This window comes from Micromys minutus (genome assembly GCF_963924665.1).
Source record: "Micromys minutus genome assembly, chromosome: 1".
NCBI classification, from domain to species: Eukaryota; Metazoa; Chordata; class Mammalia; order Rodentia; family Muridae; genus Micromys; species Micromys minutus.
The window spans coordinates 70,213,800-70,226,995 of NC_137969.1; the positions used below are offsets into that span (position 1 = coordinate 70,213,800).

At 42.6% G+C, this 13,196-nt stretch overlaps 2 pseudogenes across 2 annotated transcripts; both read left to right on the forward strand.

The window, feature by feature from the left end:
* The first annotated feature begins 1,778 nt into the window (after positions 1–1,778).
* On the forward strand, positions 1,779–2,615 carry LOC308429512 (transformer-2 protein homolog beta-like; annotated as a pseudogene). Its single transcript has one exon. The product of its transcript is annotated as a transformer-2 protein homolog beta-like (transcript).
* Positions 2,616–9,632: 7,017 nt separating this feature from the next.
* LOC308429596 (T-lymphocyte surface antigen Ly-9-like) lies at positions 9,633–11,912 on the forward strand (annotated as a pseudogene). The gene is made up of 2 exons: positions 9,633–9,897; positions 11,749–11,912. The product of its transcript is annotated as a T-lymphocyte surface antigen Ly-9-like (transcript).
* The last annotated feature ends 1,284 nt before the right edge of the window (positions 11,913–13,196 follow it).

Consider the following 13,196-nt stretch of genomic DNA (forward strand, 5'->3'; position numbering starts at 1 on the left):
TGTGACAATAACTATGGACTGACAGTCCCCTACCTGCCTTCCCAGACACTCGCCCAAGACTTGCAGGTGGTGCTTCTGGGTGTGGGTGATAGAAGATTCCTTAAGGTTACTGTGGGCCCTGTAAGACCCTGCATCCTTCAGGTTCGGGTTGCTAATCTGCAGAGAGAAGTCAGGGCCCAGGACACTCGACCTCAGTATGGAGGTTTTGCTTGGGAAAACCTGTCTTAGTTTCTACCACAGTGATAAAGGAAACTGTCCTTGGTTCTGAAGGGGATGTCCAGGAGGTGCTGTCCAGACAGCTGCTGCAGGCGGGGAGTCCCTGGGATCCCAGTCACCACCAGGGATTTTGGGTCTTCTCTGGAAACCCCTGGCCCTGTGGATACATAAGTTTCAGGATATTCTGAGTAAGAAGATCTCAGGATGTCTGAGAGCAAGCCAGGGATTTATGAGCTCTATTTATGAGGTGAAGAAATGGAGATTCAAAGAATGTAAGTGGTTTACTCAATACCTACCACACAGCTGGATGGTGATACCTGTAAGTGTACAATTCCCATCCTTCCCAGCAGAGGACATTCTTTAGCAGAGATGCAGAAGCAGCTACCTGGATACAGCTCTTGCAAGATATCTTGCGACTGTAGTGTATAGACAGGCACCTCTATACATCCTCTACACACCCTTTCTACCTTTGTCTGAAGGCATTCACAGTGCATTGTCTGAGAAAACAGTAATATTTAGTAATATGCCCAAGAGTGGTATAGCTAGATCTTGAGGCAGATCAATCCTCAGTTTCCCGAGGAACCACCACACTGAGACAACTGCCATGCAGCATGATTCTGATTGTCCTCAGAACACACCTCTCCTGTGCTTCTTCATCTTGGGACCTATAACCAGAACAAGCCTTAGCATTTTCTGAAAGATGTTGGGGTGGGATGGGGCTATTCCTATCTTCTTGAAGAAAGAATTCAGTCCAGAGGCACAGACAACTAAGAGGTTTATTTAGCAAATGTTCCAAAGAGAAGTTGGAATGAGCTGTCTCAACAAGGGTGGTAGCCGTAAGTTGGTTTCTGTTTTGTGAATCTTAAGGAAGTTTCTTATGAGGATTTACGAGGTGAATGGTATATTTGTGGACTAATGTGGCCCTTTACTCTTTTCGAACTACGGTGGATCAAAACTCATTTTGTGGGTATTTCATTCTGTATCCTCCACAAAAATCCACCAAGTCTGTGGGGGTAGGAGGGGGCATCGTTTCTCGGTGCGCATGTGTGGGGAAATGTCCTGGAACCTTAGCTTTTGACACATCAGGAACAATCTATCTTCAGTCTAAGAAAGTTCAGCCATGGTGCTGGAGAGATGGCTCAGCGGTTAAGAGCACTGACTGCTCTTCCAGAGGTCCTGAGTTCAATTCCCAAAAACCACATGGTGGCTCACAACCATCTGTGATGGGTTCCAATGCCTTCTTTTGGTGGATCTGAAGAGAATGACAGTGTATTCACTTAAATGAATAAATCTTTAGGAAGGAAGGAAGGAAGGAAGGAAGGAAGGAAGGAAGGAAGGAAGGAAGGAAGGAAGGAAGGAAGGAAGGAAGTTCAACCACAAAGGGCCATAAGAATACTAAGACACGGCTACACTGGTGAGGAGGTGGTGCGGAGCGTGTCGGCTTTGGGCTACTCTCAAAGTGTGTTGTGTCATCACGCGAGGCTGCGACGGAGCCTCTGTAAGAAAGGCGGAAGCTTGACAGCTTCAGTAAAGGCCAGCAGAGGTGACAGCAACCCAGAGTCATGAGCGACAGCGGCGACTACGGGTGAGCAGGAATCCCGTTCTGCTTCCCGAAGCAGAAGTGCTCACGGATCGGGGAAATCTGCTCGGCATACACCTGCAAGGTCTCGCTCCAAGGAACATTCAAGGCGTTCTAGATCAAAGTCAAGAACCAGATCTGACTCTAGGTCTACATCAAGAAGAAGTTCCAGAAGACATTATACAAGGTCACGATCACGATCTCGCTCTCATAGACGATCCCAGAGCAGGTCTTACAGCCGAGATTATCGCAGACGCCACAGCCACAGCCATTCTCCCATGTCTACTCGGAGGCGTCATGTTGGGAACCGGGCAAATCCTGACCCTAACTGTTGTCTTGGAGTGTGTGGATTGAGCTTATACACCACAGAAAGAGACCTAAGAGAAGTGTTCTCTAAATACGGCCCCATTGCTGGTGTCTATTGTGTATGACCAGCAGTCTAGATGGTCAAGAGGATTTGCCTTTGTATATTTTGAAAATGTAGTTGATGCCAAGGAATGGAGCCTGATGGACGTCGAATTAGGGTCGATTTCTCTATAACAAAAAGGCCCCATACCCCAACACCAGGAGTTTATATGGGGAGAACCACTCATGGCAGTTCACGACGCCGGGTTTATTATGACAGAGGATATGATGGGGGTTATGATGACGGGACTATTATAGCAGATCATACAGAGGAGGTGCTGGAGGAGGAGGAGGATGGAAAGCAGCTCAAGACAGGGATCAGATTTACAGAAGGCGGTCACCTTCTCCTTACTACAGTCGTGGAGGACACGGGTCTCCATCACGATCCTACTCCCCTGTCACTATTAAAGCATGAAGTTGAAGACTTCCTGAAACCTGCCGTAGAGCTGGGATGCTGTTTGTGGGTAATATTTTCTATTGTCTCCTGTTTAAAAGGTGAACAGTGCCTAGTGAGGTTAGGTGACTTTTACACCTTTTGTGATGACTACTTTTGGTGGAGTTGAAATGCTGTTTTCATTCTGCATTTGTGTAGTTCGGTGCTTTGTTCAAAGTTAAGTGTTTTCAGAAAAGCATGTTCTGCATGTATTTTTTTTTACAGTCCAAATTTTGACTGCTGAGAAGTTTCTGTTGTTCAAAACTTCAGTTAAAAGGTTTTTCTACTGAATCCAAGGTATTCTGAAGATCAAAGCCTGTGTGTAAAATGCTACCAGATGGCAAAAAGGAACAATAAACAAGTTTGTTTTTACTTTTCTTTCTAGGTATCAGTGCTCAACAAGAACCATTCTTGAGTTATTAGTAAAATAAATAAACACAAATAATTTTCTTTCAGGAGTCCATGAAACTTGCCATATTCAATATATCTGCAATTAAGTGTTAAAATGCGCTGTAACTCTGTGCTGCTAATATTAGAACAAAGATCTTTCCATACAGCAGATGCTTAATGCTTACCTTTGTGTAATCTGTGTTATAGAGCAGGGAATAAGAACTACAGATACATGCCTGTAAGAGGCTGTTACAAGGAGATAATGGTATTTCAACAAATTATCAGCAAATGACAATACATTTCACCACAAATGTACTCTTGTTCTTCGAGCTTTTAGACTATATGAAAATACTGCTTCAAAGTATGGAATGAGAGAAGGGATCACCATACCTGTTCATGTTTTTAAATATGATTTTCAGGTCCTGTACTTACCAAAGGAGGCCCAATTCACTCAAATGTTTTGAGAACTGTTCAAATAAAACACAAGAAAAATTGCTGGTGCAGCTTGTTTTACAAAGACGTGCTGGTTTTCTTCTTAACTGTTGTAATTAAAGTCCTGTAGTTTTTTTTTAAGAATATTAAGACACAACTGTGTTTTTTTGAGTACCACACAGTCCACTGCTGTCTGTCACTTATGATGCTCCACTGCCACAGAGTTAAGGCATCCTGTTAATTTATAAATTGAGGCTTTATCATGAGGGTTGGGGCCAAGTTTTTTACAGCTTGACAAGTGGTACAAACAAGATTAAGGCTTGAGCTGTGTGTTAGGAAGCCTTTCTCCCACCTTCCCTGTTCATGGCTGTCTTATACTTAACCAAGGGAAGGTACCCAGTGTGAGCCACGAGGAGGAACATCATCCCCCCCAAAAGAACTTTCTGGACCCTTTCCACTGATTCAAGGAATGTCTATGGGAGTAGGCTTGCTGGCGTGGAGTGCTGGCGGAAGGACATTAAAGCTGGACCAAGCCATATGTACTGGTCTGGGCTCACTAAGCTGATTTCTCCATTGGACATTGATCCAAGGATTTAAGAGATCTTTGTTGTTTGCCTGGATCCAAAATCCTGATAGAAAGACATGGAAAACCCAAGAAAAGATGACTTCATTGGGCATGGGCTATTTTATCCATCTCACACAGGCTAAGAGCCAAAAATCTCAACACAGCTGACTAAACCACGTGTAAGGCAACCTGCAAAGGATCTGTGGTCCCCTTTCTGAGAAAACACCACAATCAAGATTCTTATGATAATCAATGAATCATGCTTACAGTCAAAACACAACCTTGACCCCTGTGCCACCCACACACAGAAGGAATTCCTTGACTCTTGTGGTCTGTGTTCTTATCTTGTCAGCCTTCCTTTCTTATCTGGGAACCACACAATGAACCTTACACACCACCTACAAAAATAATCTCATTTACTATATATATATATATATATATATATATATATATATATATATATATGATAAAATATGCATACCAGAAAATTTTTACTTAATCCTCAAACCCACATATAACCTGCATGGCTTGAACAATGCAATTTCAAAAGCCACAAAAATCAGATACGAACAGTCACTGCCAATGCACTTCAGTACGCATTGCTCTACATGGCCACCCTGGATTCCATCTCTTTTCGACTATACTTTCTTTTCCCAGTAAACTAACTTTGCTTCTGAGTGACTTGTCCTGACGTTCCTTTCTGCAGCATAAATCAAAAATTCCATGTGCATACTGCGTAGATTGCTGTCTGTAAGCAGGTAGGGGAAGATGAAAGACAAGTCTGGAGCCTGTGATTTGACAGAAGAAAAGAAGAGTGGCTGAGAGTTCTTGAGAGATGGGAGAGATAGGAGAGACAGGAGAAGGAAAGGAGAAGATGGAGGAAGAGAAGGACGACTCAGATCCGTGTGACTTTAAATGGCCACAGGTAGCTATGAATATCTTATAAGAGGTGGATTATTACAGGACAATTTGTCTTATCTAGATGGGCAATTTATATCAATGTCAATGGGCTCTGAGTTTATTGTGTAGACATTTTGTGGGGTGAGAATTTACTGATATAAATATGATTGATAAATTACAAGCCTCTAGAGTTTTGATTTTACCGGGTTACTGGGAATTGTGACTATAACCACAGGCTGGGAATGTGAGCAGAGTCCACAGCAAGAGACCCACGAGATAGGTGGTCTCCCACGGGGCTAGCCATAGAGTTATCAATACCGCTGGGGCCAGAGAGTAACCGGATATACTGGCTTGACTTAAGGTCTCAGCCTAGATGTCCATCAAAAGAAGAAAAATGAAGTATACAAAGAAAACACCATTTTGTTCAATTATAAAGAAAATGAGATATTCAAGAAAAACAACATAACTGGAGACCATTATATTGAGAAAAATAAGATATGAACTTCATAATTTCTTTCATATGTAGAAACTATACATATACTTATATGACATGAAGTAGAGGAAGGAAAGGAGAGAGGAAAGAATTGGAAATAGGAAAGAAAGAGAAGGAAGCCCCAGCCTTTCTTTAGTCCAATATTCAGAAGTGACATATCACTGGCTCTGACACAAGTTCACTTTAAGAAGCCAAAAAGCCCAGCCTGAATTCAAGAAGAGAAGAATAAAAAGGACATGAATGTCCAGATGTGAAGATAACTTAGCAGACATCTTTAGAACCCATGTTTGGAGCCCATCGTTGATGCTAAAAGAAGTGGAGCACAGCACTGATTTACAATTCCCCTGTAGGCTCTAAATGTGCTTCGGACCTCTACCTCAGTCTGAGCAGATGCAGGATTTTGTAATGCTCAATATGAACAGCTCTTCCCCAGGACAGACACACACACACACACACACACACACACATTCATACACACTCACACACATTCACATACACACATGCACACCATGCATGTGCATGCTGTGAGTAAGGGCGTCTTCCTGTAATCTGAGATCTGGAAGTACACCATCATGGCGGATCTAAGGAGATATTGGGAGACAACAAGGAGTGAGAAACCGCACTCAGACCACCCGCCACTAGGAACAGCAGTGAGCCAGTGGTGAGCCAGCTGTGATCCAGCAGTGATCCAGGGACACAAGACGGACAACAAGATGGCAAGAGGAAAGGGAAAGAACGTACCCCAGGGAAACCAAGACAACCTGGCAACACCAGCTCTCCCATCACAGCAAACAGCAGAATGCCAAACACACCAGAAAAAGAAGACGCAGACCTAAAATCATACCTCAAGACGATGATAGAGATCCTTAAACAAGAACGGGAGGAAAAGCATAAAGAATTAGAAGCTTTTAAAGAGGAAACAAGAAAAACACTCAAAGAACTAGAGGAAAACAGAACCAAAGAGATGAAGGAATGGAAGAAGGAATTTAAAACGGAAATTGACACAATAAAGAAAACACTAAAAGAGACAACTCTAGAGGTAGAACACCTAAAAAAGAAATCAGGAGTCACAGATGCAAGCATTTCCAATAGACTACAAGAGATGGAATAGAGAATCTTGGGGGCCAAAGACAACATTGAAAACATAGACAAAACAGTCAGAGAAGATGCAAAAACCAAAAAGCTCCTAACCCAAAATGTCCAGGAGATCCAGGACACAATGAGAAGACCAAACCTAAGGATAATAGGAATAGAAGAGGGCGAAGAATATCAACTAAGAGGCACAGCAAATATCTTCAACAAAATCATAGAAGAAAACTTCCCTACCCTTAAGAATGAGATTACCATGAGCATAAAACAAGCCTACTGAACTCCAAATAGATTGGATCAGAAAAGAAACTCCTCCCGACACATAATAGTCAAAACGCCAAGTGCCCAAAGTAAAGAAAAAATATTAAAAGCAGTAAGGAAAAAAGGCCATGTAACATATAAAGGCAGACCAATCAGAATCACACCTGATTTCTCAACAGAGACTATGAAAGCTAGAAGAGCCTGGACAGACATCATGCAGACCTAAGAGAGCACAGGTGACAGCCAAAGCTGCTATACCCAGCAAAACTCTCAATTACCGTAGATGGAGAGACTAAGTTATTCCAAGACAAAACTAAATTTACACAATATCTGACCACAAACCCAACACTACAATGAATTATAGGTGGAAAACCGATTACAACGAGGGGAACTACGTCCTAATAAAAACAAGAAAACTCCTAAGCAAGAAAACCAAATGAAGAAAGACATACAGGCACAAGTCTACCTCCAAAAGCAAAAATAGCAGGAAACAGCAACCACTATTCCTTGATATCTGTTAACATAAATGGACTCAGTTCCCCAACAAAAAGACATAGGCTATCAGACTGGATACATAAACAAAACCCAGCAATTTGTTGCATACAAGAAACTCATCTCAGAGACAAAGACAGACACTATCTGAGAGTAAAAGGGTGGGGAAAAAACCTTCCAAGCAAATGACCCCAAGAAGCAAGCTGGAGTGGCCATTCTAATATCAAATAAAGTATATTTTCAACCAAAAGTTATCAAAAAAGATAAGGAAGGACACTTTTCACTCATTACAGGGGAAATTTGTCAGGAGGAACTCTCAATCCTTAACATATATGCTCCAAATACAAAAGCACCGATATTCCTAAAAGAAACCGTACTAAAGCTCAAAAAATACATTGCATCCCGCACAATAATAGTGGGAGACCTCAATACCCCACTCTCACCAATGGACAAATCAGGGAAACAAAAATTGAACAAGGATACTGTAAAACTAGCAGAGGTTATAAACCAACTGGAATTAATAATTATCTACAGAACATATCATCCTACAAAAAAAGAATACACCTTCTTTTCAGCACCTCATGGCACCATCTCAAAAATTGACCACATAATTGGACACAAAACGAGCCTCAATAGATATAAGAAGATTGAAATACTCCCATGCATCCTCTCAGATCACCATGGTCTAAGGCTTGTCTTTAACAACAACAAAGACAACAAAAAGCCCACATACACATGGAAACTAAACAACGCTCTGTTAAACAATAGCAGGGTCAAAGGAGAAATAAAGAAAGAAATTAAGGATTTTCTAGAATTCAATGAAAACGAAAACACAACATACCCAAACCTATGGGATGCAATGAAAGTAGTACTGAGAGGAAAACTCATAGCCCTAAGTGCTTCCAAAAAGAAACTGGAGAGAGCATACATCAGCAACTTCACAGCACAGCTAAAAGCCCTAGAACAAAAGGAAGCAGATACACCCAAGAAGAGTAGACGGCAAGAAATAATCTAAGGAAGTGCTCAACATCCTTAGCCATCAGGGAAATGCAAATCAAAACAACCCTGAGATTCCACCTCACACCAGTCAGATTGGCCAAGATCCAAAACTCAGATGACAATAGATGCTGGTGAGGATGTGGAGAAAGAGGAACACTTCTCCACTGCTGGTGGGGTTGTAAACTGATACAACCACTCTGGAAATCAGTCTGGTGGTTCCTCAGAAAAATGGACATAGTACTACTTGAAGACCCAGTTATTCCACTTCTGGGCATTTACCCCAGAGATGCTCCAACATACAACAAAGATACATGCACCACAATGTTTATTGCAGCTCTATTTATAATAGCCAGAAGCTGGAAAGAACCAGATGTCCTTCAGTTAGATGAATGGATACAATAATTGTGGTACATTTACACAATGAAGTACTACTCAGCTATCGGAAACAATGGCCTAACGAAATTCTCAAGAAAATGGATGCATCTAGAGAATATCATCCTGAGTGAGATAACCCAGTTACAAAAGAACAGACATAATATGCAGTCACTGATAATGAGATACTAACCCCAGAAAGCTCTGAACACTCCAGAAACAACCCACAGACTGTGTGAAGATCAAGAAAAAAAGAAAAAAAAGAATATATTTTAATTCAAATAGAACTGTATCACATCTCCCTTTCCTCCCTACAGCCCCTCCCAGTTTCTCTCCTATCTCCTCAAATTAATAACCTCTTTTCCTATATTATTGTTACATATATACATATGTATATGTACCCACAAATACTTAATTACAACCTTATAAAAATGTATTTATATACTTTTATGCAAAAATGCTTAAAAATCTGTACATTTATCTTTGTTTTTTAAAATAAAGTTTAAAAAAAGAGATATTGGTGTGACTGGGCTCTAGACCCATTTTCTGAAAAACCAAGAAAGATTCAGCAGCAGACATTTTCTCCCATACTTTGGATCCCTCTCCTCCCCCTGCTAATGGGGAAGTTCCTATTATATCGACAATCACTTGTTACTTGGCGGTCTCTGAGGTTGGTCTACTGCCCAGAAGATAGATTCTCGTGGTAAAATCAGGAAATTACCTTCCCCTCTGTAACTCTTATTTTGAGAACAGTACATGTGTGAGAGTGAGTACGTGTGTGTGTGTGTGTGTGTGTGTGTGTGTGTGTGTGTGTGTGTGTGTGTGTGTGGGCAGGTGGGTGGGTATGTGTGTGTGGGAGGGGTTGTAAATAGAGGATAGTGCTTAGGGTTTTTTTTTTATTCCCCTATGTAGGTAGGTCTTGGAACTCAAACTCAGGACATCAACCTTGGCAGCAAACCGGTTCGGGGACAGGTCTAGTTCCACACTGGCTCTGCTTTTCCCTGACATGGAGAAACTGAAGAAGTCCAATGTCACCCAGAGTCCTGTGCACATGATGAGTGGCATCTGCGAGGTTGTCCTGTTCTGCTCGTGGGAAGGGGGTGGAAACGATGTGACATACACATAGATACCTCTGCAAAAGGAACCTGTTATGTCCCAAGGGAAGTCACACCTCCTACAAAAGTGTGAACACCTGCCCAACTTCACATGCACAGCCCATAACCCTGTCAGCAACAGCTCCAGACAGTTTTCTTCTGGGACCATCTGTTCAGGTTGCTCTCCGCCCCCGCCCCCGCCCCCGCCCCCGCCCCCACCTCCATCATCTCCATCTCCACCCAGGCAGCAGAAGCCGGGACTTTGATGTCCAGTGTTTGTGTTGTAGGCTATTTATGAAAGTCAATGAGGGAATATAGCACAGAATCCTTTAGAGCATCACTTTAATAGGATCCAGATGTTATCATTCTAAGGTTCTGATAGCTGTGTTGTGAAAAGCAAAAAGAGACACATGTGTTAGCAACTTCCTGTATCCAAATACTTCAGAGGCTGAGGCAAAAGAATTACAAATTTGAAGTCAGCCTGCCTGAGCTACAAAGTTAGAATTTGTCCAAAAAAAAAAAAAAAAAAAAAAGCCGTGGATTTAATTCAGTTGGTAGAATACTTCCCAGTATGTGTGAAATCCTGGCTGTACTCCATAGCACTGCAAAAACTGAATATAGATGAACAAGTCTATAATAACTGTAATCCCAGAACCTGAGGGGGGGAGATCAGAGAGTTTCAGTACATCCTTGGCTACATAGAGAGTTTGATACTAGCCTGGGCTAACAAGAGATCCTGTCCAAAGAAGTTAAAAAGAGGAAAACAGCAAAACAATTACTTTTTATAATATATTTTATTTAATCTAATAGATCCAAAACATCAGTAGTTCATAAGAATCTTGCATAAAATGTTTATTAACATTTTAAAGAACAGTATTGCTTTGCATTTGTGCCATATCTCAATTCGGTTATTAAATTTTTATTAAGGGAAAATTTCTTATTCAGATTCTGTAAAATATACAGATCAAAAATAAAGGTATATATTCAAGTCTCTTTCAAACTAACTCTAGTGTTTCAAGAAGGAACTGGATCACCCGCCGTATACCACTCAAACGTAATGAAAATAAGCACTTAGTTTCTAAGCCAAGCCAGCTATGTGTCAAACGCTATGGTCTACTGAACGGTACAAAATTCAAGGTTTGTAGAATTGTGGGAAGTGTGTGGGACGGGATGCTGGCTGCAGAAGAACATGGGCTGAGTGTGGGGATCTAAAGGAGGAAGCTTTTCTGTTTCATTTTGCTTTGCTTGTTTGGGTTTCTGAAACGGAGTGTAGCCTTAGCTGCCTGGAGCCTGACCATTGAGAGGCTGGTCTCAAACTCACAGACGGTCATCTGTCCCACCGGGGTATGGGAATAAGGGTGTAATGCCACCATGCCACCATGCCTGGCTCTGCTGGTTCTTAATAGATGTTAGCCACGACTCTAGAGCTCTGTGCATTTTTGCACAATTAATTTTCACAGCAATCTTTATAAAAGGAATACTTTTACAGTTTTCCCCGTTCTATAAAGATACTGACAGAAGCATAGGGGACTTACCGACGTCACACAGCAAGAGCGGTATTTGTACCTTAAGCCTGGCACTTTGTTCCTCCCCAGCAGAACGCAGGAGAAAGGTAAAGTCTATCTAGGATGTGGGACAGGCTGAGTCTGGAAGACAGCCCCAGAGCCTGGCTTTGGAGGAATCTGAACCCTCTCATCCTTAGCGTATAACTTCTGACTCACTTACAGAAGAAGGCAGTGGTGCGGTGGTCAAGCCTTTGAGCCTGACAGATCTCACCCGTCTCTCATGTTAAAACTCTTAAGTCTGGGTAAGCCATAAGTCTCTCTCTGGAGAGTCTGTGACTGCCTGTGGAGTCCGGTAACCTCTTGCCTAGGAGGCTGGCTGGAGGTTATAGAAGGAATGACTAAAAGTGTGTGTTTTAGGTAGTCACAAGATGTTGAGAGATCATTAGGATGGTCACTGTGTTCTGTCAATCATTCTGATTTCTAAGTCAGTATTTGCATTAATATCTTCGTTTTTCTCTTCAAGGCTCCAAGGGAAACGAGAGGCTTTGGACCCTGCTCTTCTCGGTTTTGCTCTTGGGGATGCTCATTGATGGTTGCTTCATTTTGAAGAAAACAAAACAGTGTAAATGTGTTAAATTCGCTTTGCCCACCCTTAGGATCCTTGTTGGGAACCTGGGAGGCTCCTAAACCTGCTACTTCTCTCTGTAGACCTACTTTCTTCTCAGAGGGATGAAGAGGCCAGGCATTAGTTGAGGGTCTTTAGTTAAAAATAATTGTAGCCCAACTGAAATCAGCTCAGATTTTTGTAATTTCTATTATTCTGTGCATGTGTGTTTTCCCTGTGCGTACAGACACTATGTGTGCACTTGGCACCTTTGAGGAACAAAATAGAATGATGTCCACAATGGTCACTGAGTGACAATCATTACTGTTGTCCACTATTAGACCAACTCATGCAAAGCCAGAGAAAGCACTGGGTGGTGGGAAGGACACCAGGACCAAGCCACTACATTCAAACCTTGGCTCTACCGTGTAGGTGAGGACACACTTAACCCTTATGCGATCCAGATTCCTCACGTCTGTGCTTCATGATGTCATAGCAGATTAAAGACTCGGAGCACTGCTTGACACATCACAGATACTGAGTGAATGGTATACAACTTTATTCTACATTTGGGTCAAATGAGCTACTTCATTTACCCCAAGGTAAGGTTGGTACCCACTCAGTATGCCGTGTAAGTTCCTTTAAGAAGGCCCCTGTTCTGACCACACTACACCAGGCTGTTACACTCGGTAAGTATTATTCGTGGGTTCCTTTCTCAAGGGAGTGGGCTCCGTGTTTCAACACTGCCTTACCTGTGCTGCTCTCTGTACATCGGGGTATATCCATCTCAGCAGCGGCCGCCCTCCCAGCTAGTCTCTATCCATGGCAGTTTTTCTGCTGCAGACCCAGCTCACATTCCCAGCAGCCCATTCTACAGCACCCCGCCTCACTACCCCCAGCTACGCTCTGTCCCAGTGGTGTCTCCCCCGCCCCCATTCCTAGTCACCCTCCCAAGTCTGAAGCACAATCTGAATGTCTTGGAGCACCCATGTGTCTACTACTGGCACAACCACGTGGATTTCAAGGCCATATGCAAATATGTGAGCAGATACACATCGTTGAGGGCAGAGGGCTGCAAGGACCTCAACATGCAGGCCATGCACCCCCAGTACACACTACTGCTTGGTTTCTGACCCTGGGACAAGGGACTGAGGTGCATGTTTTACACACCAAAGTAGACCTGACTTCCAGGTTCTCCCAGAATCCCTCAGTCCCTGCCTGACATACCCTACCCCCAACCCTGAACTTTCCAGCTCAGGGGCTGCCATACCCTTCCTCCAGAGGCTCTTCCCTATATAATCCAGAGATTTTGGTCTCTCTCTTCTTCTATTCTTCACACCTGGACCCTTTCTCTCTTTCTCTTCTCC